Raw genomic sequence first — 26,551 nt, forward strand, 5'->3', positions numbered from 1 at the left:
AAGCGGATTTAGGTTTATATTGATAAGGACCCAAAAATAGGGGTCGAAACGTATATGAATTAATTTTTGATATGATTTGTTAAATTAACACGAAAATAAATTGTGCATCCGAACAACTGATGTTGGCTTTGATGGACTTGCTTATTTTTATGATTATTGACAGATTAATTTTGATTCGTCTTTCGAAGAGCGAAAAATGACAAAGCGCGATGAATAAGAAGAGGGATAGGAGAAGAGTTATTCCGGGGGATCTCCGAGTTTGTCACCGTGTCTAACAAGAGATATTTTTGGATCGTGACACATTTACGGATCTTTCGACGCGAAAGCGAGCGTCCTGCGAAATGCAAGACAATGAAGATGGGAGATAGAGCAGAAGAGAGAACGCAAAGTCGAACACGTTTCGCGTCTCTTTTACGGCATTCTCTTCGTTGTTTTAACTTCTCTCTCGCGCTACTATTATTTCCGTCTGCTCGGCGATGAATCTCCGTTCGTAGCTATTATTGCGAGCTTCATGACGGACGACGCCGTTCACAACAATACCCTCGGTCCGATACGAGTCGAGCCGCTTCGCAAAATTATGTTCTTTGTCGTTGCCACTGACTCAGTTTTCGAGCTATTAAAATACACGTTTGTGCGGTATCGCAGCCTCGTCGTTACAATAGTATTGTCATTACTGGAAAGTCGATGGGCTTTACATTGAAAGGGAAACTGATTCCAGTGACCAATTAAATCGTTATCAAAGCGTCATTATTTATGGTAATAGTTTTGGAATCTATCGAGTTGAACAACAATTTTAAGCGCAGAGTCTTTTAAAGGAATAACGTCTGTTTTAACAAATATCAATTAACGCTCAAGATTTTTGAATAAGATTGAAGAACATAAAATAAACACGACAGCGCAAAAACACCGCTATATTTTTTCGACATTAGGACTTGAAAGAGTGTACACAGAAAAAAGTATTTTACACATTTATATTAAAACTAATTCTTGTTAAAATTTTTATGTTGAATTTTTTACATAACTATGTAAAAGTGTTAATCTAACATAATGTTAATCTAACATTATGTTATTTGAACATTTAGTGTTAAATTGATATTCAACTTGGGCTCATTCCTACCGATATAGATTAACTTTGATCTCCACTTAATTTATCTTTATCTTTTGTTAATTCTTAGAACTAGAATTACTAGAAGAAGATAACATATAATTTAAATCAAGATTAAAGTTACTCTATATTGATAGAAATGGCCATTAGTGTTAAAATAACACAATTTATGAGTAAGTGACCAATTAAATTTTTATTAAATTGTTGAACAATTGAAATACATAATACTTAAAGTACATAGCATATGGCACACATAATGCATTTTTTTCCCTTTGGATCACTTGCGTTTTAGTTAATTACTAAAAATTTTGCGTACTATGTGATACAATTCTAGTAATTTACTTAAACAATCCAGCAGGACAAAATACAATACCTGCCGTAGAAGCTTAACATAAAAATAATTTATTTCAAAACGTAAATTCTAAGATAAATGAATAAAATGTGTTAATTTAACATGATTTTATTGAAGAAATGCGCTTTTACAATTTGCTTATAAATTGTATCAAATATAACACTGGCACAATTTGTAAGCAAAGGTACATTTTTTCAGTAAAATTAGTATTTCCAACGTTAAATTTATACATTTTATTATTGAATGAAACGTGTAATGTGTAATAATAAGAAAAATGTATCTTAAAATTGTAAGCAAATTCTGAAAGCATATTTCTTATTTCTAGATATATTATATAAAATTTAACACAAATTTGTCAATGTACTCTACAAATTAAAATTAAATCTTTAATTAGAGTCTAAATCAAGATTGAGACGAGTCTAATGGGACAATTCTAAGCAAAATCGTAAGGCTCGTAACTTGTTCTCGTAAAACTTGTAAGAATTTATAACTGATATTGTAATTCTATGCGTATGTACCGTAAGATGTATATAATTATTCGTAAATATCTACGATTTCTCATAAATCTTATGACTAGTAAGAAGCTGTTTGTAAAGGTATTGCATAAAATTATAAGCATTTGTAAGTTTTTATAATAAGTCTTACGAGAATGTTACGAGCTTTACGATTCTCTTTAAAATTGACCCGCGTAAGAATATTATATATTATTTCTTTCCACACATATTTCTTCCACGTTAGTGATCGATCGTGCAATGACATGAACGTCCAATGCCAGAGATATGAGACATTAGTCACCAGATGCGGGAAGAGGAAAGGGGCAAACGACATTTCGATAGCGAGCGTAGAAACAAGCAGAAGCGAGAGACAACACGTAATAACGGGGGGCACGATACGAAGTTTACTGTTACTTGGCCCGTGGCCTGGCAGCGGCGCATGGATCAACACTACGAGCGTTTCAATACACCTCTCGCTCGCTGGCTTGCTTTCATCATCGTGACGGGGCCGACAGGCAGATTGGGGCGATACAATATACAAATTATATCCTAGAAAAAATACCATTGTGCAGATTAATCACAGCGAGTGCATCAATAGCAAAAATCTCAAATTTATCAAGTCATCGTTTATTATTTCAAAATTTGTTCTTTCTCGATAGATCATACACGAGAGAGAGAGAGAGAGAGAGAGAGAGTGAGAGAGGGGGGGGGGAAGAGAGTTACAGTCTCTATCGTTTAATCTACACGAAATATTATTTAGGGTAGCAAATTTTATTAATAAATCAGGAATAAATTTCAATAGGTGCAGAATATATTTTTAATTATTAACTAAATATTTATTCTGCATTTGTCTTTAAAAAATCGCGTATTAATAAATATCAACGTTGTCATTGAATAAAAACTAGAAATTAATATTTTAATAACATTATGCGGAATAAATAATTTCTAATTATGTAAATATTATTCTGCATCTATTTAAATTTATTCCTGATTTACTAATAAAATCTGCTAAATAACAATAAATATTTAATTTTTAATTAAATATTTATTGTACATAATATTATTAATATTTTTAATCTCTACCTTTTATTAAATTGCAGGTTAATATTTAATTAATGCGATTTTTTAAAGATTATTGTTCATCTCGTTTGTGCCGCAACGATAATAATCGTCATTTATCTTATTAATATTATTAACGCTATTGTTGACCGTTCAATTGTCAACCGTCGGCAAAGACAGTGTCAATAAGGAAGTGCAGCATTTGAAACATGCGTCGGTAAAATAATTCAGAACAGCAATTGTTATTGCGGACAATCGGAGATGGCAGCACTTATATGTTCAAGTCATCGCAAAATGCAACAGATGCAGCATCAGGCACAAGAGAGAGCACTAACTCACTTTTTATCGCGATTTGCGGTTAATCGCCATTTTGATCTAATAAAACTTCTTTTGAAATACTATAAAATTTATATAATTTATAGCATAAATTATAAACTTTTTCGCAAAACTATCTTAAAATATTTTGGTAAAATTATCTTTCCGAAGAGTTTAAAAAAAAAATCTATAGTCAAAATGAAATATTTGAAAAAATGCAGAAAAATTATACAACCCTGGCGGAAAAATTTTTACGAGAAACTACATAGAGATTAAGACAAAATTTTAGATTCTTAGTTCTTCATAGATATTCGTAGTGAGACGTAGAGCGGCGTTGTTTGTTTGAAAAACCAAGAAATCTTCCGTCCTCGAACAAAGCCAATCTACGTCCCACTATGAATATCTACGAAAAACTAAGAATTTCTAAAACAAACAAACAAACCTCATTCTACTATAAATATCTCACTATGAATATCTACAAAAAATTAAGAATTTCTAAGATTTTGTTTCAATCTATAGTTTTTCTGTACTTTTTCATAAACACTTTTTCCGCCACGGAATGATTCTTTCGTGATAGATCTATTAATGTTTATAAAAAAACAAGATGATTTTACGAACAATCTCCGTTTGCTATTATTAGGTGGTAAACTTATAATTCCTGCCATTATAAATTTTTCCCATGATATGCAAGCGTTTTGAGACGACCATTGGAGTAACAGCTTTCGAAAACTCTAAAAGTGTTCGAGCTGGGTTCTCATCGAGCAATTCTTTTAGCTCAACATCTTCAAATTTTTTCAGCTGTCCGACACTCTTTATTTCTCACGTCAAAATCACCGTTTCGAAAGCATTCAAACCAAACTTTATATGTTCTTTCCGATGAAGTTTCATCGTACACTTTGGATAATAAGCGATGCGTTTCAGCTGCGGTTTTCTTTAGGTCGAAATATAGTGAAGAAGTACATGCTGGACAAACAGCTTATGGCGCTTCATTTTCAATCAATTGGAAAATCTCTTTGGCGTCGAGAAATCTAACCTGTGAGGACTGAATCAGTTTCAGCAATGTCTAAACTACAAAAGACATGCGACTTTATCAAAACTCTCCAGCGTTGGAGCAGGCACTCTCTACTATTATAGCGAGCAGCAGGAATTCAGTTTACCACCTAATATTATTTTTATGATTGAATAAATTTTTATCATTCTTGATCATATTTGTTTGTGTTAATGATAATATTGTATATCTAATAATTGTAATAAGTTATTGAATCATCATACCTTCAATTTTAATTTCTATACACGTGCGCATCCTTGTTTCCTTTATTCTTTTGTTAAACGCATTTTTTAGAAAAATAAGCATAGTTATCTAAACGGACTCTCTAAGGATTATATAAAGCGTTGTAACGTTTGCGACGATGTTCTGAGTGTATTCGAGCGAATAAACGCTTGTGCAAGTGGAAAACGAGTGTCGACTGATCTTTTTTTATTTTTTTTTATATTCTATCATTCTCCAATATCGACAATTACGCTAGGCCGTTTTAATATCTTTAGATTTCGCTTTTTTCTTTTTTTTGCAAGCACTATTGTAGATTTATGTCTATTACAGACGCTCTCTAGCAAAATTCTCGTTGATGTCTTTGTGACTTCAATATTTTTTCGTGATGTGCGATTTCCAAAATACGCTATTTTAAAATTATTATGCCGCAACCTCGAGACTCGTATTTTATTTTATTTTTGCAACGCTTATCTCGTGACACTGCAATCTTTTGCGAACACGCTCCATAAAACGCGCCGTTATTGCGGTATAATAAAACGTTACCGAGCAGCTTTCAACGCATTTCATTATTAATCGAAAATCATCATGCAAATTTCTTTGTTTTTTTTTTTTTTTTCCGAGACTCACTGTGAATTCCGAGAGACGTCGAATGCGATGTCGAGTGCTGAAGTTCGTTGACTCGATGCATACGAGCTACCGATCTTTTTCCTCGAAGAGAGACACAAATGGACTCGAAGATGACGAGTAAACAAATGACAAGGCACACGTTTAGAAGTTTTAATTCCATCTTGCAATTAGAGAAATGTAAAGAGAGTGTACAAATTTATACAGAGTTAATTCTTCTTTGAAATAACAAGGTTTAACATTTTGACTATCATGGCACTTACATCTGGGCCATCTGGGTAATTTTCGCGAAAGTCCCATCACTTATTTATGGGTGACGATTTTATTTACCTAATTAAAGAATAATTTTATTAAGTAATTAAAATATTAAAAAATAATATATATAAATTACACTGTACACACATTAAGACATAAAAAAATAATGAAATATTAAAATAATATATTATACTAGATTTATTAAATGCTAAAATCATCTTGGCAATCAAAGTGTGTTAAGAGCAGATGATATTATTGCAATAATATTATATATTAATATTATGTATCTATATTATATTATTTTTATATATCCTTCTTCGTATAACTTTCTAAATTCTTTGGAGTGGAATCTTATTTTAAAGAGAGAATTAAATTGAACCAGTCTTGAAAAAGAATGATTTTCAATCTTAATTTTCAATCTTTAAAAGTGAGATTTCACTTCAGATTGAAATTTACTCTCTAAAATCTTTTTGAAAGTGAACCAGCTTCAGATAATTGATTAGTGATAAGAGCATAAGTAAATACATTAAGCAAAAAATTTAATACTTTTAGCAAAACTGTTTAGGCATTTTTTTCTACAGCAACCACATATATTTGTTTATATAACAAAAAATTTTGTTTCCACGAAATTTTCTGTTTTGTAAGTAACAAATATTTGTTTATACCAACTAAACAATTTAGTTCGCATAAAAATATAGTTTTGCTCGTTTTTTTTTAATTAAATTTTGTTTTTACAGTAAAATTGTGGTTTGTAGAATAAAATATTTTTTTCTATGTATATATAGTGATATAAATGAGAACTTTTTCCCTCTCTGTCAGAGAATACCAGGATAGGGTAAACTAGGGTATTATGGCCATATGGAAAAGATGGCCATAGGCCATAATTTCTCCAATAATTGATAATAGTGCATTTTTATAGTCATTCTTAAAGATAATCAATATTTACAGTAGTTCATATATGTACACTGTTCAAAATAACAATATTATAAATATTATCTAACATTTTTTCTTTCGACTATCTGCAAAGTTTTGCACGTTTCTGCTAAAAACTGTTATAATGTCTAATAAATTACAGTTAAGCTGCCATAATCAACATTACATACACAATAAAAGTACGTAAATTGCAAAGCGACCTATAATTAATACTTTTATTTTCACTATTTATTTATAAATACTATGGCTATCTTTCTTAATATCATGGCCATCTTTTCCCTAAAAATCAGATAAGATGGTCAATGCATACTTTGTAAAATTTTGAGATAAAATTAAAGTTCTGTTAAGTATTTTCTCTTTAATTTCGATAGTATTTGTTACTTTAAGCTTCAGTGAAAGTAATATCCCAAATATTGTTAAAAAGTAACAAAAATAAATGTATGTTTTTTGCATTTTAAAAAACTATGGCCATCATACCCGAGTTTACCCTACATTTAGGCTAACGAAGAATTAACTTATTAAAGACGCTGATGCGCGCTTCTAATAAATTTTCGCGCTAACGATCGGGTGGTGAATCATTAATCGAATGCAATGAATCATTTCATCTGGGAGATTTGCAGTTATGTGTCGTTTACCTCGTTTCGCGAATAGAAACGTTGCGCGTATGCGCCATATACGCGCTACTGTGTGTTTTTTTTTTTATGTCCATCGTTTCATTCATTATTGCGGGAACGGTTTTCGGATAATCGCTGGGAGATTTATAGAGGTCAACGCGGCTTCCAATAATTACGTAGCTTTTACGGCTTGACATTTTGCAATGCGAATCCACCAGACTGTTGGCGTAAGCCACTTTGGTATTTGCTTGGCATTTGTTGCATCGCGCGATTTACCTTCGTGTCGTCACGGCAAGGCCGAAGAATCCTTACAAGTCCTTACAGAGGACTTTAAGAGCCGTCATCTTTTCTTATAAAATAGTACTCTACTGCGTTCATTTAAAATCTAAAGTTTGAAAGAAAATTGAACGCAATTATCTTCGCCAGAATACTCTGTAATTTAGTAAATCGAATACTACACGTAATTTGTTGGTATTATCTGTTTTAGAAGAACAATAATAGAGAAAATATGTAATAAATATGATTGAAAGATTGGATTATTAATGATTTATTAGCGATTTGTAGCTTTTCTGCCGCAAAGTAGCAGTAATACATTCGTCGCTTACACGGAGAGAATTTTTTCTTAGAATTTACCCTGAAAATATGACAATCGTGGGACAACATTGTATTTCGAAGAATTTTAATATAAATCTCTCTCATTCATTAATAAAACTACAATAAAGTATAAAATAAGTTTGATCAATTTTACTGAAGTGCATGGTAAAAATCTTTAAAATATTGTATTGTACCACAATCACCATATTTTCAGGGTAAATTTTAAAAGAAAATTCTCTCCGTGTATATATGTGATAAATAATATCGAGATAACATTCCGCGCGCATTTAACACATTTCATTATCATATTTTGACATTACATTAAATTTATTGCCATTTAATTTTGCACGCGATGAGAGAAATGTCAATTTTTTTTTATCGATTCTTCCAGCCTTCGACATATGGAAAGAACGGTTTTGTTGAAGTATTTAAAAAATTAGCTAGATTTATATTTGAAAATAATTTTCTTTAGATCATCAAAATAATTATGTAGGACGCTCAGGTTCGGTTTAATTTTCTGATTAATTTGTGGAGTTCAACTTAATAATAATGTAAAAATTGCATTTTCCTAACTATGGTTTTCTACACGGAGAAAATTTTATATTTAAAATTACTATAATATATGGTAGTAGCTGCGGACATCATGTAAATTATAAGTTTAAATGCTATAGCTATTTTTTTAAAAACAATAATGCAACGTAATTTTTACACTTTTTCATAGTAAAAATTTTTTATTACAAAATCTCAACTTGTTGAATAAAAGTTAATATTGCAAAGATAAGTAAAAAATATATACCTAGCAAATTTTGTTTGCGTATCATAGCAAAAATTAACAGTTTTCATGTTAGAATATTGCTTAAGCACTGATTTAACAAAATAATTACTTTATTTATTATAATTATGTAATAAAAATTAGTATTACCATAGTAAAAGTTATGTCGAAATCATGTTGTGACGGTCCATCGAAAATACTAGACATAGTAAAGTGTGTAATTTAAAATTGTATTAATATAAAATTTTCTCCGTGTAGCTATACTCATTAAACTGATAATTTTATAGTAAGTAACTGTTAAAATTACTCACTATAAAATTATAGTTTTAGCGATTGAACCTAGCTAGAGAAATACAATTTTTATCATCAGATTAACATTAAGTCTAAATCACAAGTTAATCAGAAAATAAAAACCCGAGCCTTAAATTGGTTGCTAGAATGTTAAATCTTTTTCAGAATTGTTGTTTAAGCGTCCTACTTTAAAGATCCAAATAAGTGTCTGACACTCGAGACAAATATGGCAATATTTGACTCTTTATTGCAGAGTGTACAGTATACAAGCTTCCGCAAGCTTTTACGGTCCATTTTCTGCGATGCTGCCATATTTGAGAAAAAACTGCATGTTATCTGAGTGTCCTGTCTCTTACTTGAGGGTCTCTATTCTTATTTTGATGATCCAACAAAATTATTTTTATATCTAGCTAAATTTCAAGATTTTTCACACTGAGAAAATTTTTTGATAAAAATGAAAGAACGAGAATAATTCTGATTACATCAATCAAAATTTTTTATTTTAATTAAATTATGATAGATTGAATCAGAAAATTCTGATTTGTGTCCATTTTCAACCAGAATTCCAATGCAAACAGACTTTTTATTCAGTGCAGCAAAACCATTTTTTCTGTGCAAAAACTCCAATATCAGGAGTCGAATTTGTTCCAATAACCTCGATTGTGATAAATCTGTTTGCGTTTCCTTTGGTCATTCGTTCCACAATGAAAAAATATGATATTATTGCTGCACGAAAGTGTTCGATGATCCGTGTTCTCGCGATTGTAAATCATTGCGCGGCGACAATTGCGAGGCTACGAAAGGCTCTCATTTGATGCCGAGAAAGGAGCATTGGCGGTTGTATAGGTGAATGGTTGGTGGCGAAAAGAAAATAGATCGTTTCGCATAATAGATATTGACTTGCAACGTTAATTGCAACGAGAGTCGCGCGCCGTGTAAAACGATCGGCGCTCCATATCGATTACCCAGTTGCTAATATTAGCACGCCGGAGGGATTTAAATTTCGTTCGTGCGTAACAACAAGTTACGGTACAGCTTTTCTGATACGCCCGACATGAAAATCAACCGGTTTGAGCCACGTAAAAAAAAAAAAGTTTGTTAACAAATTGCGAACATTTGAAAGTTTGCCCATGCCTAACCCTGATAAAAATATCATATATTAAATACATTTTTTAGTAGTTACCGCGGACAGTTATATTTTTTTTATTTATAATAGTAACTGAAAAAAAAACTATAGGATCCTCATCACGATAAAATGAATTGCCTATAATAGCTGCGTAGTGCGTAAAAACGCGCAAAATCTAAAATCATTTACTGAATAAATGAGAAAATAAATCGAAAATAATTACGCAGTATTTTAACTAATAATAGTATATTAATAACTAGACAATAACTGAGCAGATATATCTACGCTAATTGCACATATTTTTATTAGGAAGACTGCTTCAGCCTCTGTGAATAAAACTGTATCAAGTTCTTATTTATTTCCTACGCAATATTGTTACACTCTAACGCCCAGTTCCACAACTCACGGTTAACTCTTAACCGAAGTTCAATTTGTTTCTCATCTCTTTCCAATTCGAGAATTGGAAAGAGACAATGAATAAGTTGAACCTCGGTTAAGAGTTAACCGTGAGTTGTGGAACTGGGCCTAAGAAATATTGGCGTGGATTTAATACTTGTATAATTCTCACTGTTGTATTAAACTCGCCGGCTCGCGTAAAGTAGCCACGGTAGTGTCGCTGCGCGTAGCTTAGCGTCGAGACACTACCAGTGTCTCCAGATATTGACACCAACATGGTATGATGTAAATTCCAAACCTCTGGTATTTATATCAACATCATCAAAATATGGATTTAAAACCCATGTTAAATCCACATTATTGAGAATATAGTAATATTAGACAATAACTGGATGTGTAAGAAAATTGCATACATTTCTATCAGGATAATGATCGATCGAACTGTAAGGAGATCTAATCGAATTGTGTTAATATTGTGGTACTTTATCTCATCGAAAATAGAATATTTGGGACAAAGTACATAAATCTTGCGAGGTTGCCCGATCGCTTCCGAAGTTCCGCGTTATGGCTGGTAGCAATTTTTCAGAACGAGATCGTTTTACTCTCTCCTCCGCCCGTCATGTTGGACAGTGTTAGGCGAGAGATGACGAATGGAAGAGGAGATCAGGCAAAGAGCTTTCGTACTCGGCTCCAGCTAACAGCTGGCAAGCAGGGAGACGGGTAGCACCGTTAGCGCAAGACTCGTCCGATTCTTCGTAGATCAGCCTTCTCGATCGTACCTCGCCTCTCTTTATTTCTTGTCAGGGACCAAGTGTTCAGGGACGTACGGGACTTGAGTCGTTCGTTATGGAAAAATCACGGTGGCACATAAACCACTTATGACCCAACCATTGATCTTCACCTTAATGATTCTCGATTAAACGTGGAATTGATTTTTCTTTATGAAAAATTTTCTAAGCTACTGGATGTTTTGTAATTTTTTATACGAATTCAATGTATAGGATTCTCAAAATAATAAATAATTATATAAGAAAGGCGCTTTAAGAGTTGAATAAAATAAATATACGTTGTCTATTACTTAAAATATAGTAATTATGTATTTTAAGTTATAGACATTATATTTATCGCACCAAGAATAATTAATGTTGTTTCTTAAAGCCCCTTTTTTACATTATATTGATTTTTATACAGGTTAAGATTAGAATAATGTAATAGAAATATTTTTTTTCAATTTGATTTACAGTCTGAAAGTGGATAAGGATTTAATCAAACAATAAGACAATGCCACTTATAATTGTCAGTCAAGAAATTAATTCTAAATTCTTATAAAATGTATATTACGTTGTAATGTATTGTAATATATACATAATTATATTTTTCTATCGAAAATAGGAATTGGATTTTGGATTGCAAAACAGAAAGACAATTTTTATTATAGAAGTTTCTTATTTTATCGTATAAAGTTTACAATTAACGAAGTTCAAGATTAACGAATCTGCAAAAAATAAAAAATTTGTGTATAATAAGAAAACGGCTCAAATCATTATAAATTAAATAATTAAACAAGAGGCTACGAGTCAATTAAATTACTTTAATATTAATAAAAAATAATTATAAAATTTGTGTAATTGTTTTTCGATGTAAAACACTTTTAGGCTGTCTCAGGCTTCAATTCCCTTAAGAAATCTAATACTGGTGAATTTATTATTGAAAGAGATTAATTAGTTATAATTACTTGAAATATTAAAAGTAATTAATTATTTGAAGTATTAAAGGCATTGTTGTTTAATACTCTAAAAAGGTAATTATTGTTTTTAATTACTGTCTTATTACATTTCTGTAAGAGTTATCTTTGCAAGATTAAGCCGTGGGAGAATTATAACGCTATCTATTGCTCCCAAAGCGATCGCTTTCAAAGAAAACATTGTGGCACGTAGTATATCCGTGTACGTTCCTGGAGTCTCCACCACTTGGTCTAACCGGCACTTGCCACTTCTACTGCCGTCGAACTCCAGCGAAACGAGAAACCGGGATCCTCGGTTCGGCTTGGATCGGCTCAGTCAGTATTGCACCGCGGCGCGTTTTCCGCGCGCGTGATACGAGCACGCCGTACCCGGGAATCACGTTTCAAATTATCCGTCACCTTCTGTCGAGTGAAGGGCTTCTCGTTACGCAAATCCCAATCGATCGAAGGTCGACGGTATCAGTCGTTCAGCTGAAACCGCCGGAACAGAACCGTGTGAACTCCACTCTCTCGGTGTGTCGTTTATAATCGATAATCCTATAGTTAATCGCGTGCCAAAAGTGCCGAGAGAGAACGGAGATGTTACTGCCAAAAGGACGGATGTGCGCGTTTTCATCGAGTCGTTGATGCTGTGAGAAGCAAGAAGTGTCGCCGGAACGAAAGTTTTTACGCTTATCCGTCACACTCTTGGTATCTTATGCATGTAGCGTTTGCAATTGTACGTGCGTGTTTTGACACTCGCAGATGGTTCGATTTGATTCTATCGCCGAATTTCACGGCCACTAACTGGAGCAATCGTATGCTCTATTTTTTTATAAATTGATAAAATAAACGTGCAATTTTTCAAATGTTTGTCTGTCCACTTAATTTAAAATTTTATATAATTTTATATAAATTCTGAATTTTTTTTAATCGCATTGGAATTAACCTTATAATTTGCTTGTACATCTGATCGATGTTAGTTTTTTTTTTCTCTTGTAATTGAAAATCAACATACTCAGTTAAATCAAAAATTATTGTTCTACTTATTATATTACATTAATTGTCACATAATATAAAATTAATAAATTAGTTGTAACATAATATGTTACATTTTATTAATTATAACATAATATACAATTAATAAATTGTACCATAATAGGGTATCGCAATTTCGAACATGGTACACTTTTGAACGAAATAAAATTCTCATTTCTAGATTCAACTCTGAGCTCATTGTGTGACGGATAACACCAAATAAGAAAAAGTTAAACTTGGACCTCGAAAATTGTATTCAAATCTTATTTCGTTCAGAATTGTACCATGTTCGAAATTGCACCTTACTTTATGTTACAATTATTTTATTATTATTGCAAATTAGTATGTTATATTAATCTATTATAATTCAATGAAAAAAAAGTGATTGCATTCATTAGAATTCCTGTTAAAAATGGAAATTAGAATTTTTTAGTTGAATCTATTATAATTTTAATTGAAACCAAAATTCTGAGTGATACACGGAGAAAAATGTAAAGTAATATGCGACAAAGAATTTTAGTAAATTTTATGGAATTGGCAAATCCATATAGGAACTGACGCTCTTATATAAAATTTACTTTACTTTTCTAGTAAATGAGCGATCTTCGTATAGCCATACTGTAAAGCTGTAAGGTAATAATTTACATTTAGTAAAGTAAATTTTATGCTACTGTAATTTGTTATTATTTCTTAATGTATAAATTATCATACTTCTTAATAATAGAATTTACTTTACAACGAATTTTTTGTTTTAGCTCAAACAAAATTTACTGCGCAGTAAAAAATATAAATGTATAAAGTCTTGAAAGTTATTTGTGCTTACAGTCTTGAAAATAATATGATTCACTTTACCGTAAAGTAATAATTATTTGAATAAATTTATTATAATTGTAATGTATGTAATTTTTACCTTACATCTTTGATTTTTATTTTCAGACAAGTAAAGTTTGTTATAAGTTCGACAAAGTAGCCAGAATATTTTTACTAGACTTATAAGACTATTCATTTTTCTCCGATGATCAGAATCTTCTGGTTCATTTTGTATTCTTGTTCATTTGCAACAAGAAATTTTTCTTAGTATTATATTACAATTTAATGATCACCCCTTCGTGAGATTCATTATACAACCCGTATGTGAAACGGGTACTATGAACCACGCAACGATCGTCTTAATAAGTAACGATCGCCGGATGGACAGAACGAACTCTCGTTGTCGTTACGAGCGAACGATGAAAATTAGCATGTACTCTCGTACTTCCTCTTTTCTCGCATCGCTTGGTGAACGCACTCATCGGAACAGACTCGCGTTCTCTTTTCTTTTTCTCGTACAGACTACGAGATCGATATTCTGATCGTAACTAGTTATTCTCGCGTTTCCTGCGTCTCCGTTTAACCGATTTATCGTATACACACTCGGGGAACGATATCTGACATCTTATCGCGCCGTCTCTCGCACGGTCGATTGCGCGCAACTACTCTCCTTATGTTCGCCTTGTGTCAAATTCAGTAATCGTAAGTCGGTCGGCGCATTCGATTCGTGTCACTCGCTTTGCGTCGTGGAAACTGCAGTCGCTGCAACTCGGTAACACATAAAAGATACTTAACAAGCAAAAAATTAGAAAGATTTTCGCGCTCAATATTTTAAATAAAAATTTAATAATAATTTTGGATTGGACTAATGAGAGCTAATTTATTACCGCAGTAAAGATACTTAATTACAAACAGTATGTAATTATAGTAAATACTTTTTTAATCTTCTCTTTGATTCGCCTCGATTTGCGATTGTACTTTTATCTGAGATGCAAACAAATAGTTTAATTTTCCATTATCTTCAATAAGAATTTAAATTTTTAATAAAATACATTTATGTGTAAAAATTAGAGATAAAAATTATATAAATATGTTTTGTTAAATTCTTCACTGATTGTCAGAGAAAAGCGTTTGGTATTTATGACTATAATTGCATGGTAAAATAACTATGGTTAGAACTTCCAGGTTTATGGTTATTACTGATATTAGCAATAATATGTGTAGTTCTCTCAAACATGAAAAAATTTTACTATAAATTATGAGATAATTTCAAATATTAATATAGTAAAATGTCAAGATATAAATGGTAAATAAAATAAGCATTTTTATTTAGTAAATGCTGTCTTATTTATAGCGAATATAACTATTTTTTTTAATTTACGTACTATTTATTTAATAATAATAACTAAAAAATATATTAAGAAAAAACTAAAAATTTTTAAGCAGTGTATATGACTATTAATAGCACAATTGACTGTTTGCATGATTAAGATAACTATAAGTATATACTATAAAGAAATGACTATAAATTATACTTAAATTATGGTAATTGCAATTATTTTTTCTCTCGGTGTTATTGAAAAAAAAACCGGAAAAGTAAGTTATAAATAAACATGATATTTCAGGATCAATATTTTGTGGTTTAGTTTTACATGTAAATAATATTGAAGATTGTTTCTAATTGTTGCAATTTTCGAAGATCTGTGAAATGTCCACTGTTTTAATTCTTACCACGCACGTCCTACTTAATTTTATTAATTTATATTATAATGTACTTGTTTACCTTCTTCTTATCATTTCTTTATTTTGCGTTTGGAACGATATCATTAGCTTCGTTTCGGTTGAGTAAGTTCACAATTTCTTACATTTCTGGGTCGAAACGCAATGTTATAAGTCCGTATTCGATAATACTCGTTTCTTTTTCTTTCGATGTGATGCCGATTCCAATTACAATACATGCACGCACACAGTATGCAAATGCAAGATGCAACGAGTTTTCTCATCATCTTTCACTCGCTGCTGTATTCTGTGCAATTTCGCATTTACGGACGCCACATTTCCAAAGTTTCACACTTGGTATTTCTATTTAATGAGGATAACTTGAATTATAAAAGGAACAGATTTGCATTGAATCTCTCTTATAATCTGTTGAATCATGTCAGATATATTAATTTTCTTTTTAACGAATATATTAATATTCAACAAATATTCTAAATAAACATTATTTAATGGCATTATAAATTTTAATTTAAGCTCGAATATATTAGTATTCAACAAATATTCACGAATATATTAAATAAAAATTATTTAATAGCGTTACAAATTTTAACTTAATATCGAATTGATTTTCTTTGAATTAAAAATATAAATTATAAGTTTTTTATTCAAAACGTTAAATATTAAGCAAATTTTCAGGATGTATTTTTCTTTTATCAAGTAATCCTTGCTATTTGATGAGTTTCTCAATCTTTTACCATAATTAGTGCAACATAATTATAGACTAACTATTAAGTTATTTTGGTTCCCATTTCGTTTTCTCATTCGCGAATAATGCGAATCGTTTAAGTATGCGGTTAGATTAGACGGAATCCGCTAAACTTGGTTCACGGAATCAAGTCGCGCCTTATTAAGAAGAAACGTTCGAATACCATACCGATATCTTATCGAAGCAATTCGTGAGTTTACAATTAAAAACAAAGCGCTGGAAATTATTAAATCGAGCCTGTAGGTTCGTTCGAGCAAGAGTCGGTGAAAACCTCCATCGAATTCACAACATTTACAATCACGCGCTGTGCAACAACCTGCCGCCGTTTTATCCGCCGTAAATGCAGCGCTGTTTAATTACCGCATTGTTCATTCGCTGTATTAACTGCAGCAGCCCGAGTTAAACGCCTCGTCCGTAATTTATATAACGAGCGGCGATTGCCGGTATCTCGCTCCAGCGATCTACCATTTACTTTCTTTATACATACGTATCTCGCCTCAATGGCAGACATAGGTGTAAATACAACAATGCAACGCTTCCCTCGAAACTCCTATTCCATAGCGTTTTTGTCGAACTACGCGTATTCTTCTACTTTCTCCAAATCAATACCGCATCGTTAGCATTTTTTGATAACTTTTAATATACGATACTGATTGTCATATTAAATTACATTATATAGGAAAAAATATTCAGCATTTTACAATAAAATTCTTTAACATGGTCACGATAGCATAACTACTGTTATCCTATCTTGCTGGACTATCGCCAGTCAAGTATTTCCCAAGGGATGATAATAATTTTCTGCAAAGTAGGTATATTATCTGTGAGCGTTAATTGTGTATCATGACTCATGGCCTATTAATGTAACAACTTTCACATCTGATTTTTTATTTTCTAGTTTATTTATTTAGTTTATTTTCTAGTTTATGATAGACTTAATCTTACTTGACTTGATAATATAAAAATTGTGTTTTTCTAGCTATGATATCATCACTAAACTGAAGATTTTGTGTAGTGGTAACTTCAAAAGTTACTCACTACAAAACTATCAGTTTAGTGATAGTTTTACCATAGCTAGAAATATACAATTTTTACATTGTCATCAAATTAAGTAGAACGCTCAAACTCGATAATAACACTGAAAAAAGAAGTGTTTAATTTTAAGATATTAAAATGTTTTATTCTTGTCTCCATTTTTTAAACACTTAAAAATGTTTTAGTTTTAAACTTTTTCAATAGACAAAACACTACGTGTTTGGATTTAAAACGTATAGTGTTTTAATTCAAACACGTAGTGTTTTGTCTATCGAAAAAGTTTGAAACTGAAACATCTTTAAATATTTAAAAAAATAGGGACAAGAATAAAGTACATTTCTTTTTACAGTGAATACTGCAAAAGTTTTGGCATTCCAGCAATCAGTCGTACATAATTATTTCGAAGGTTTAACAAAATTATTTTCAGATCTGTATCTATATTTTTAAATATTTTAGCAAAAATCGTTCTTCCTGTATGTCTGTAACACCTTTTATTCATCACATTATAAATTATATATTTGTATAAAAACTAACTCATTTCATCGAGGCTAAATTTTCCATATAATTAGTGTGGAATTCTTTTTTTTTAAGACATGTATGATATTGATACCAATCGTGATAAAATAAACAATACTCTAATCTTTGTGAATGGAACACATAGGAATGTTAATGCATAACTCGAGGTCCGCATATATTGATGAAATTCGAGATTGTGATTTTGTTTTTCTACTCTACTGAGCAGTAATGCAAATATCTCGAGCAACTTTCCCAAGATACTGTCCCCTCATGATACTGTCTCCTCCGTGTCTCGGTTTCTTCTCTTCGTCGCGTTAATTTCTCCAAATCACGGATGCACATCCCACCTTCGATTTCTCGTCGATGATGACAAATATCGGAAAGCTGAATCTCTCGTATTCACTTTCCATATTCTCTCTCTTCCCCCCCCCCCCCCCCCCCAATCGACCCACAAAGTGCTGTCAAATCTTTTTTCTCCTCGCTGTTATTATCTTGATCTCCAGTATGCAGCAAACGCACACTGAATCCGTCGCAGGTGTGCGAGAAATTCAAGTGGAATGTAAATCATTCTGATTTTTCGTGTCGCTATCGCAGCTACGCGATCTGCCAGAGTCAGTCACTTTCTTCCTGCGGATGCGTCTCGCGTGAAACGGCCTGTTGTTTATGCTCCGGAAAGGCTAACAAACCGGCCGGACCGCGTGTAAATTAGGACCCGTTGGCCGGTCACATTAACTCTAAAACGCGAAATTTTACGGCGCCCCGTTCAACAATTTCATTTGCAATTCAATCTGCGAGAAATTTTTTATTTGATACAATTTGGAATAAAGCTATATTTTTTTCAGCCCAAATATGAAATTACATATGTAATACTTTTTATTTAATAAAATGTTGCATATAGCAAATGTTATATAAGTTTAATTGTATAACATATTTTTACAAGATTCTTGGAAAAGTAAAAAAGGAAATTTATGTCTTCAAATGCAATGTATTTCTGTATCTCCAATTGCGACGTAACACAATATTGATAATATATCTGAGCGATTTAATTTATTATTTTCTCCTGATTTTGGTACTCCAGATTGCACTTAAATTTTTAAGATTATATCGTACAAAGATTAAAAAGTATTATATACTGTAGAATAATCTCGAATTATAAGCTAATACATTATAGCTATATATATTTTTAGAAAGTAATATGCGAACTACATTTCTCGAGTATCTGAATAGAGATCGCCGTATAAATGACATTGTTTGAGTTTGATATGATTCGGCAAACGTGATTCAGCCTGTATCTGTACATTAAAGGCATATGTTGTGATACGTTATCAGAGAGAGACTGATTTTATGAATAAAGATACATATGACTTTATTTCAATATATATTTTAAAATCATTTATTGTGAATTTAATTATTTTTCGATGTTTAAATATCCAAGAATTATAGACTTTAACTAAACGTATTAATTTTTTTTATTAAATACAATTTTATCAAAAGTTAAAGGGAGACTCATTAAATTAATAGAAGACATAAAAAAAAAATTCTGGAAAGAACGATTTTACTAAATACTATTTCAAAATTAAATTACTGTTTAAAAATTTAGGTATACAATACAAATCTGAAAATAATTTTATTGGATTATCAAAATAATTATGTATAGGAAACTAAAACATAACAAATAATGCTAAAAAAAAATTTTAATATTCTAGCAATCGGTTTGAGTGTTCCACATAATTATTTTTATAGTTTAACAAAATTTATTTTTTAATCTATATATCTAATTAAATTTTTAGATATTTTAGCAAAACTATTTTTTTATTTTTTATGTAATTTTATTTTTTTAATAGTGTTCAATCACAATAATCCTAATAATAATTAATTAAAATAATTTTATAGCATTTATTGATATAAAAAGTTCAGTAATTTAATTAAAATTTTTAATTATTTTTATCAAAACATAATACCTTGATACATTCTAAAAATAAATTAAAACATTTCTCTTGATTTAAGAAAGTGTCTTACCTTGATGTGTTCTTCAGTGTTTAATCGATAAGTCGAAGCAAACGGAGCGGAAGAATACGTTTCATAAAAGCAGGTGTTGTTATTATAGATTTGTTAATGTCACATTGATTCTGGTAACGGCGTCGGCGAAATGCGTCGTGAGAACTAGGTGAACCTTAAAACCGTGTTCTGCGTGTCACTTAGAACAAGTTCTCTTTCTTTCAAGAAAACGGGTTCTCGGGACGTGCTAGAAGCGTGACCGCGGTTGCAGCGTGGAAAAAGAAAAAGAAAACGCTCGTGTGGCGCAAGGATGTAATCACCGTTTTGTTGTTCACATAGAAGTTGCAATTATTACACTTCCGGACATCTTACATTAACAAAACCTACGGGGTCGCTCGCAACTTCCGACAAACTTGTGCGAATCTCGGTAATTTACGGTTTTTTACGGTATATTTTAGTACTTTTGTTTAATGTTGTATAATTCACAGAGATTTATATATGACTATCACTTCGTTGATAGAAATTTCATGCATTTCGAGTAATTATTCGACAGTTGTATGAACTCGATCTAGTAATAAATAGTTGTGAGAAGTAAATTTACTCAGGATTCTAACAACATTTAACGCTTTGCTTTGCTTGCACTTACTGTACACAACAGATGCGCAAAATCTGAACTCATTTACTGAACAAGAACAGGACAATAAATGAACTATGCAGTATTTAAATTAATAATAATTTATTATTGTGTAATACTAGACAGTAATTGAGGAAATGTCTACACACATTTTATTCGGGAAAACTGTTTCAACAACTAAATCTCTTTATCAAGTTTTTATCCGTTTCCAATATTTTCATATTGTTATAACTACACTGAAAAATAATTTACTAAATTTTAATACATAGGGGGAAATCGCCTATATCATACCCCCTAAAATTTAAACAAAATTGTAAACAAAAGTACTGAAGATATCAGAATATTTCTGTACTTATATTAAACTTTTGTTATTATATTTTTATTATCGTGTTGTTATTATAGGTTTCATGCAACCACTTAGAGCACCTGATACACTGAATCCAATCCACTGTAGATCCTTTTTTATCATAATAGTAACCTCCACTTATTGCTCGCGAAAATCACTTGCGAAAATCGTACCGGTACGATATAAAGACCAGCGATAAGTACGATTTACCCAACTCCCTCTATTTTTTTTACAAATTTGCCAATAGCAACATAACTTACAAATATTTTGCTTATTTGATGCTATACTCGAAAAGAGTTTAAATATCAATTATAACCCTGAAGGACACCTTGTACTGATAACACCTTAGGTAAATTGTATCAAAACTTAGATCAGACACCGAACAAAATCAATTTTGAATGTCACTCGTAAACAGACGACTCGAAGACAAAACAAAAATGATAGTTTTTAACCCATATTACCAGTGTCACATCAATGTCATTATCTTTAAAAAAATATATTTCGTTTAGAAAATACAATGGAGGTACGATTTAACCATCGGTACAACTTAACCAACTCTCCCCTATATTTATTTAAATAATGTCAAATAAACATTTACTTACAGTAAGTAAATATTTACTCAATAAAAAATGATAGTTAAATTAATGGCTTTTGTATCAAATAAATATGTGTTTACATGCATTCAGTAAATATTTACTTAGAAGGATTTAAACATATATTTATTAAAATTTAGTATTTTTTTCAATGTAATGAGAATACAGTAATACTAGGCAGTAACTGGATAAACGTGTTTAAAAAAACTGCAATTCTATATACTAGGGCTTTTTAACTGATGTTTTTGAACTTACTGATTTATTATTTGTGGTGCTGAGTTAATAACTGCGATAATCGTATCCATAGTAATTACAAGTCCCGAGAGAAGAGGAGAAATTATGAAAATAATTATTGCAACTTTCATTCGCGCTTTTAAGCGTAACACTTTGTATACGCAGCTTGCTCACGGAGGTTCAGGTTTAAAATCCAGGTTTCTGTCCACATTTAACGCGCGTTCGTTTCGTGACCTTTCAAGCGCAATTGACCCGCATAGCTACTATTCCCGCCTCTATTTTATCCCCGTCTGCCCCTCCGTCTCTCTGATTCAGCCGGCTTTTACAATGCCGCGGAAACGCGAGCGCGGCTTTCGCGCGTGGCGTGCCAGATTTCCAACATCCTCCTCTCTTGTGACGCAAAATCGCGCTTACAGCTCGATGGACTGCACGTAAAATCAACTAGGCATATGTAAAATAACGCTAACTCTCTATTATATTCACTATAAAACGCAGCCATTCCAAACTTATGTATTTTGTGAGGCAAAATAAAACCGTAAATCAATTTTTTTATTCGTAATCAGTTTAGTTATTAACAAAGAAAAATATATACAAATGTTTAATTTATATTTTCTTTAGTCTAATACGGATTTATTTATGGTTGGGGTTTCAATACATAAAAGTGCATGAAGGTACATTTAAGTACATTTCAGAAGATGAAAGTACACATAAACATACGATAACCATCGAAAGAGAAAATTAATTTTTCAAGAGATGTGAGTGTTTAGTTTGATAAAAAACGCATAGAAAATTTTTCACAGGTTAACTCCACCTGAAATAGTACATTATGTACACTATTCACTATCTTGACTTCATATACTAAAAACATAGATTTGCTATTGCATTAATTTATATATCTAGTGTCTTTAGATTATACGCATTTGGCGCACCGCTGTTTCGTGCAAAATATTAAACACAGATCAAAATATCATTCTTAATCGCTAAGAAAAGTGATTATTCAATTTATTTTCTTCGTTTTAAGTAACGGTTATCTTTAGCAAAAAATATCTTGATAATAATATAGATACTTATTACACATTTTAGAAAAACTTATTATTATACAATATACTTAAAACAAGAAATTATTTTTTTTTTAAGACTTACAAAATTGATCGAAGAAGCGACTTTTCATGAAATAATATAATATTATAAATATCGAATTTATTTTAATTGAATATAATCTTGATTGAAGTATTAAACTTCAGAATATATTTTGAATTTGGTGCTTTTGATGAACCTTAGCTTTATGAAAGCTTACGATAAAAAAAATAAACTTACAGATATATAAACTTTTGAAATATCTGAAACAAGTAATTGTTATTTGGATGCAGTATGTATTTTTCTGTCTGTACCGCGTAGGATAGCAGAGGAAAGAAAAGAGTGAGAAAGGGAAGTACGAAAAATCGAGGTGAAGAAATCGCCCGATGTTTATCCTCGCGCGATTTAAATCGCGCCACGCAATTTTTCGTCTCGCCGGAAAAGCGACGATAAATAACGAAGGCGACAGGTGGCTGATAGCGTAATTGCTCGTTCGTTTTCGTTTACCCCGCGTTCAAATAAATAATATCTGAATGATATCTCTTCCAACGCGACTTTCACGCAGTTGTTGTTGAAAAAGGAATTCAGTATCACACATTCGCGATGATATCTCGCGGGATCCCTCTACTCGTGTGGCGCGTTATTATTTCTAACGATGCAAACGAGAGAGTATTTCTCTCAAGCGTTAATATACATATATTATCACGTTTTTTGCAACTAATACATTTTTTTGCGAAACGGTTAATAATGGATTTTATTCCAAGATGCAGCTTCGCATCCGTAATCAGGCATTCGTATAATTACAATTCGTGCTGCTGCGTCCGCAAATTACAAACACGATCGCACGGAGAAACCAAGTCAGAGTCCGTCGTGGAAGTAGAGGTCTTGATCAAGTCGGCGAATGAGAGAAAAAGTTACAGAGTCGTCGAAGCGTAAAAAGTAGCCTCTTCGTCTTCGATCCTTTAATTGCAGAACCGCCTTACAACATAAAAGTTAATTTCTTCGCAGATCTTTAACGCTCACTCGCGATCGCTTAAAAAAAATTTTTTTTTATTTTGGATATATATACGAAAAAGAACTTTTTTCGAACGTCGACCATTATGACGAGATTTTTTCTTCACTGAGAAAAAAAATTGTTTATTTACATCAAGTTATTTTGACATCAAAATGACATCAAAATGACAACAAATAACGTCGTCTTTAACTTGCTGGTGATAACATACAATTAAAAAAAACCTGAGTAGCAACATATATTTAGAAAAACATTGGAATGTTAATTGCATTTTATTAAACCAAAAACCTTCTATATACCAAAAATGTTTATCTATTGATGAATTGAAGACAAATGTATTGGTCGTTTGGTAACCATTTTGAATATTAATTATTATTTTTTATCTTTAATAAAATGTAACTAACACTACAGAGTTTTTTTTTGTAAATATACGTTACTAATGAATTGATAAACACAAAACTTTGTGGCCAAATGTTTTTGTCATTCCGTATATATATGAACAACTTATAATAGCCAAAAGTCAATAATCTTAAAGATCAAGACACAGTTTCTTTTTAATGTGTTTCCAACAACAAAACGACGAAAAATTTCTATCTGGCGAGTTAACGCAAAATTGAAAACGATATGTTCCCTGTTGGAAACGTTTGCGCCTGAAAGATTAACAAATGTTGGAATTACGCAATTGGCGTAATTATCGATTGCGACACGTAAAAGGTTCTGCCTTGTTTAGTCCGTTTCCTTGGAGTTATCGACTCTACTTTCTCTCGACTGCGTAAAAAATTATTGTATTCCGCAATATCCGTTAGTTATGACACGTGCAGGCGCACGATTGCTTACGTTATTCCTTATGTTTAGATCGTAAACGCTTATTGATAGATAGGTGCGACCAAGTTTACGGAATATCCTTATTGTTATCTCATACATTGTGAACTACGCATGACTATATGCGATTCATGTGTGTGTGTGCGCGTATTTATCGTGTATTTTATAATTATGATCCGAAATGTTAGATATTCCATCTTAAGTTAGTCATCGTTGATCCGTAAAGTTACTAAATTAATGCTCATTTTTATTAATGTAGATTAATTTCAGTCTTACTTCAACTTAATTTTTATCTTTTTCTAGTTCTAAAAATTAGAAAAAAATAAAGAATAAGTTAAACCGAAATTGAAGTCAATCAACATGTACAATAAATTGAATTGTACATCAAATTTTCATATTTTATGGGCAAAGTTGTTTTCGTATCAGAAGTTTTAAAGTTTAGCATCTCATTCTTCGCTATTAACGCAAAAACGCAACATGATTATCTTGTTTTTGTATAAAGTTTGTATGAAATGGGACAACTGTGTCGGTTTTGAAAAAAATAATTTAATTCGTAGGAACTAACGACGTATAGAAGTAGATTTTAATTAATGAGACACACGATTTCAAGAGCAGAGAACCGTTTGTGAAACCTGACGAGTTACGTCGAGGTCGAGGCGGTATTTTGATTTCTCATTGTATCACGTAGCGCGACGTTATAACAAATGTGAGCACACGGCGCGACGTTTAGCGATTGCGAGAGGGGAATCACGGTGGTGTTGTGCAAATAACGTGGGCGATTTACGTGGGTTGATCCTTCGATCCGAAACGGCCTGGTACGAGCCTCTCGACTAGCGTAGAATAAAGAAATCGAAATTCGAGTTTGTCTCACGGCACTCGCTTTCACGTTCGCAAAGTCGAAAACGCCGCGCGCGAGATTTGTCCTTAGAAGAGAAAGAAAAAAAGAACCGCAACGTATTTAACTCTTCGCCGGTAACATGAATTTTAATTCTTCCATCAGCAATAAATTTTCGAGAAACAGCAAATTTTTCATTGTTCCAAATTATATAAAAATTCGAAAAAATTCTAATATATTTATACCAATGCTTTTAATAATGAGTTTTTACCATCGTAGAAGTGTTGGATTATATTTTATTGTACTTAAAACTTTTATTTCCTACACTATAAAAAACTCTGTTAATAGCTAATGTTGAGTGAAATAATTTCAATTAAACGTAACCAAAAATTAACATAACAATAATTTTACTTTTCTGAATATTTAGTAAATATTATCAAACATAATAAACCAATTGTTTAGTAATAATTTTTTATTAAATATTTAGAAAAATAAAATTATTTTTTAGTTATATTAACTAAACATTTGATTGAATTTGTTTCACTCAACATTTGATAGTTGTAGTACCAGACTTTTTTTCAGTATAATTGATGTGTATTCACATTACAGCCTTAAAAGATACTTTATTTTAATATTTTATTTAATAGTATTTTGCTTACTTTTTACAAATTTAAATTTGTCAACCAAAATACATACTTAAAATATTGATAATGTCTTAAAGACCTCAATTGCTGGGGAGAATCAAAGAAACGGTTGATCGACTCCATATGCCCATTTTTATCAATTTATATCAATTTTAATCTCCGTTCAAATAACTCTTCAGCTTTTTTCAATTCGTAGAACTAGAAAAACATGAAAAGTAAGTTGAACCGAGATTAAAGTTAATCTATATACATTGGTGAAAACGAGCATTAATCGATTACGCGAATTGGAAAGCGCGTCTTGAAGATAATTAGCGGCACTTTGACGTTTCACGGAGTCGACAAGCTAAAATGCAAGATCAAAGAAAAAACAGAGAAAGAAGAGTTATTTATAGAATTTTCGAGGTCAACACAGCACGACGAAGTGCGCGATCCGTCGAGATCGACGTACGATTTGGCTTACGATCGCGAAGATAGAAAGACAGGGAGACGCGGCGAGAGAGAGAGAGAGAGAGAGAGAGAGAGAGAGAGAGAGAGAGAGAGAGAGGGGAG

The 26,551-nt window shown here is 31.6% G+C and overlaps 1 protein-coding gene across 6 annotated transcripts in view; it reads left to right on the forward strand.

The window, feature by feature from the left end:
- Nucleotides 1-26,551, forward strand: part of LOC108770154 (uncharacterized) — a 144,242-nt gene that overhangs the window by 108,261 nt on the left and 9,430 nt on the right. The window contains exon 1 of one of the 6 annotated variants that reach the window (XM_018521534.1): nucleotides 12,284-12,662. The exons of 3 other annotated variants lie outside the window; for them this stretch is intronic. The gene's annotated coding sequence lies outside the window, so the exon portion shown is untranslated. Of the gene's footprint in view, nucleotides 1-12,283; nucleotides 12,663-14,527; nucleotides 14,544-26,551 lie in introns of those variants that run through there. 2 more of the 6 variants (XM_018521543.1, XM_018521553.1) reach the window with 2 other exon arrangements.

Source organism: Trachymyrmex cornetzi, unplaced genomic scaffold (genome assembly GCF_001594075.2).
Source record: "Trachymyrmex cornetzi isolate Tcor2-1 unplaced genomic scaffold, Tcor1.1 scaffold123, whole genome shotgun sequence".
Classification (NCBI taxonomy): domain Eukaryota; kingdom Metazoa; phylum Arthropoda; class Insecta; order Hymenoptera; family Formicidae; genus Trachymyrmex; species Trachymyrmex cornetzi.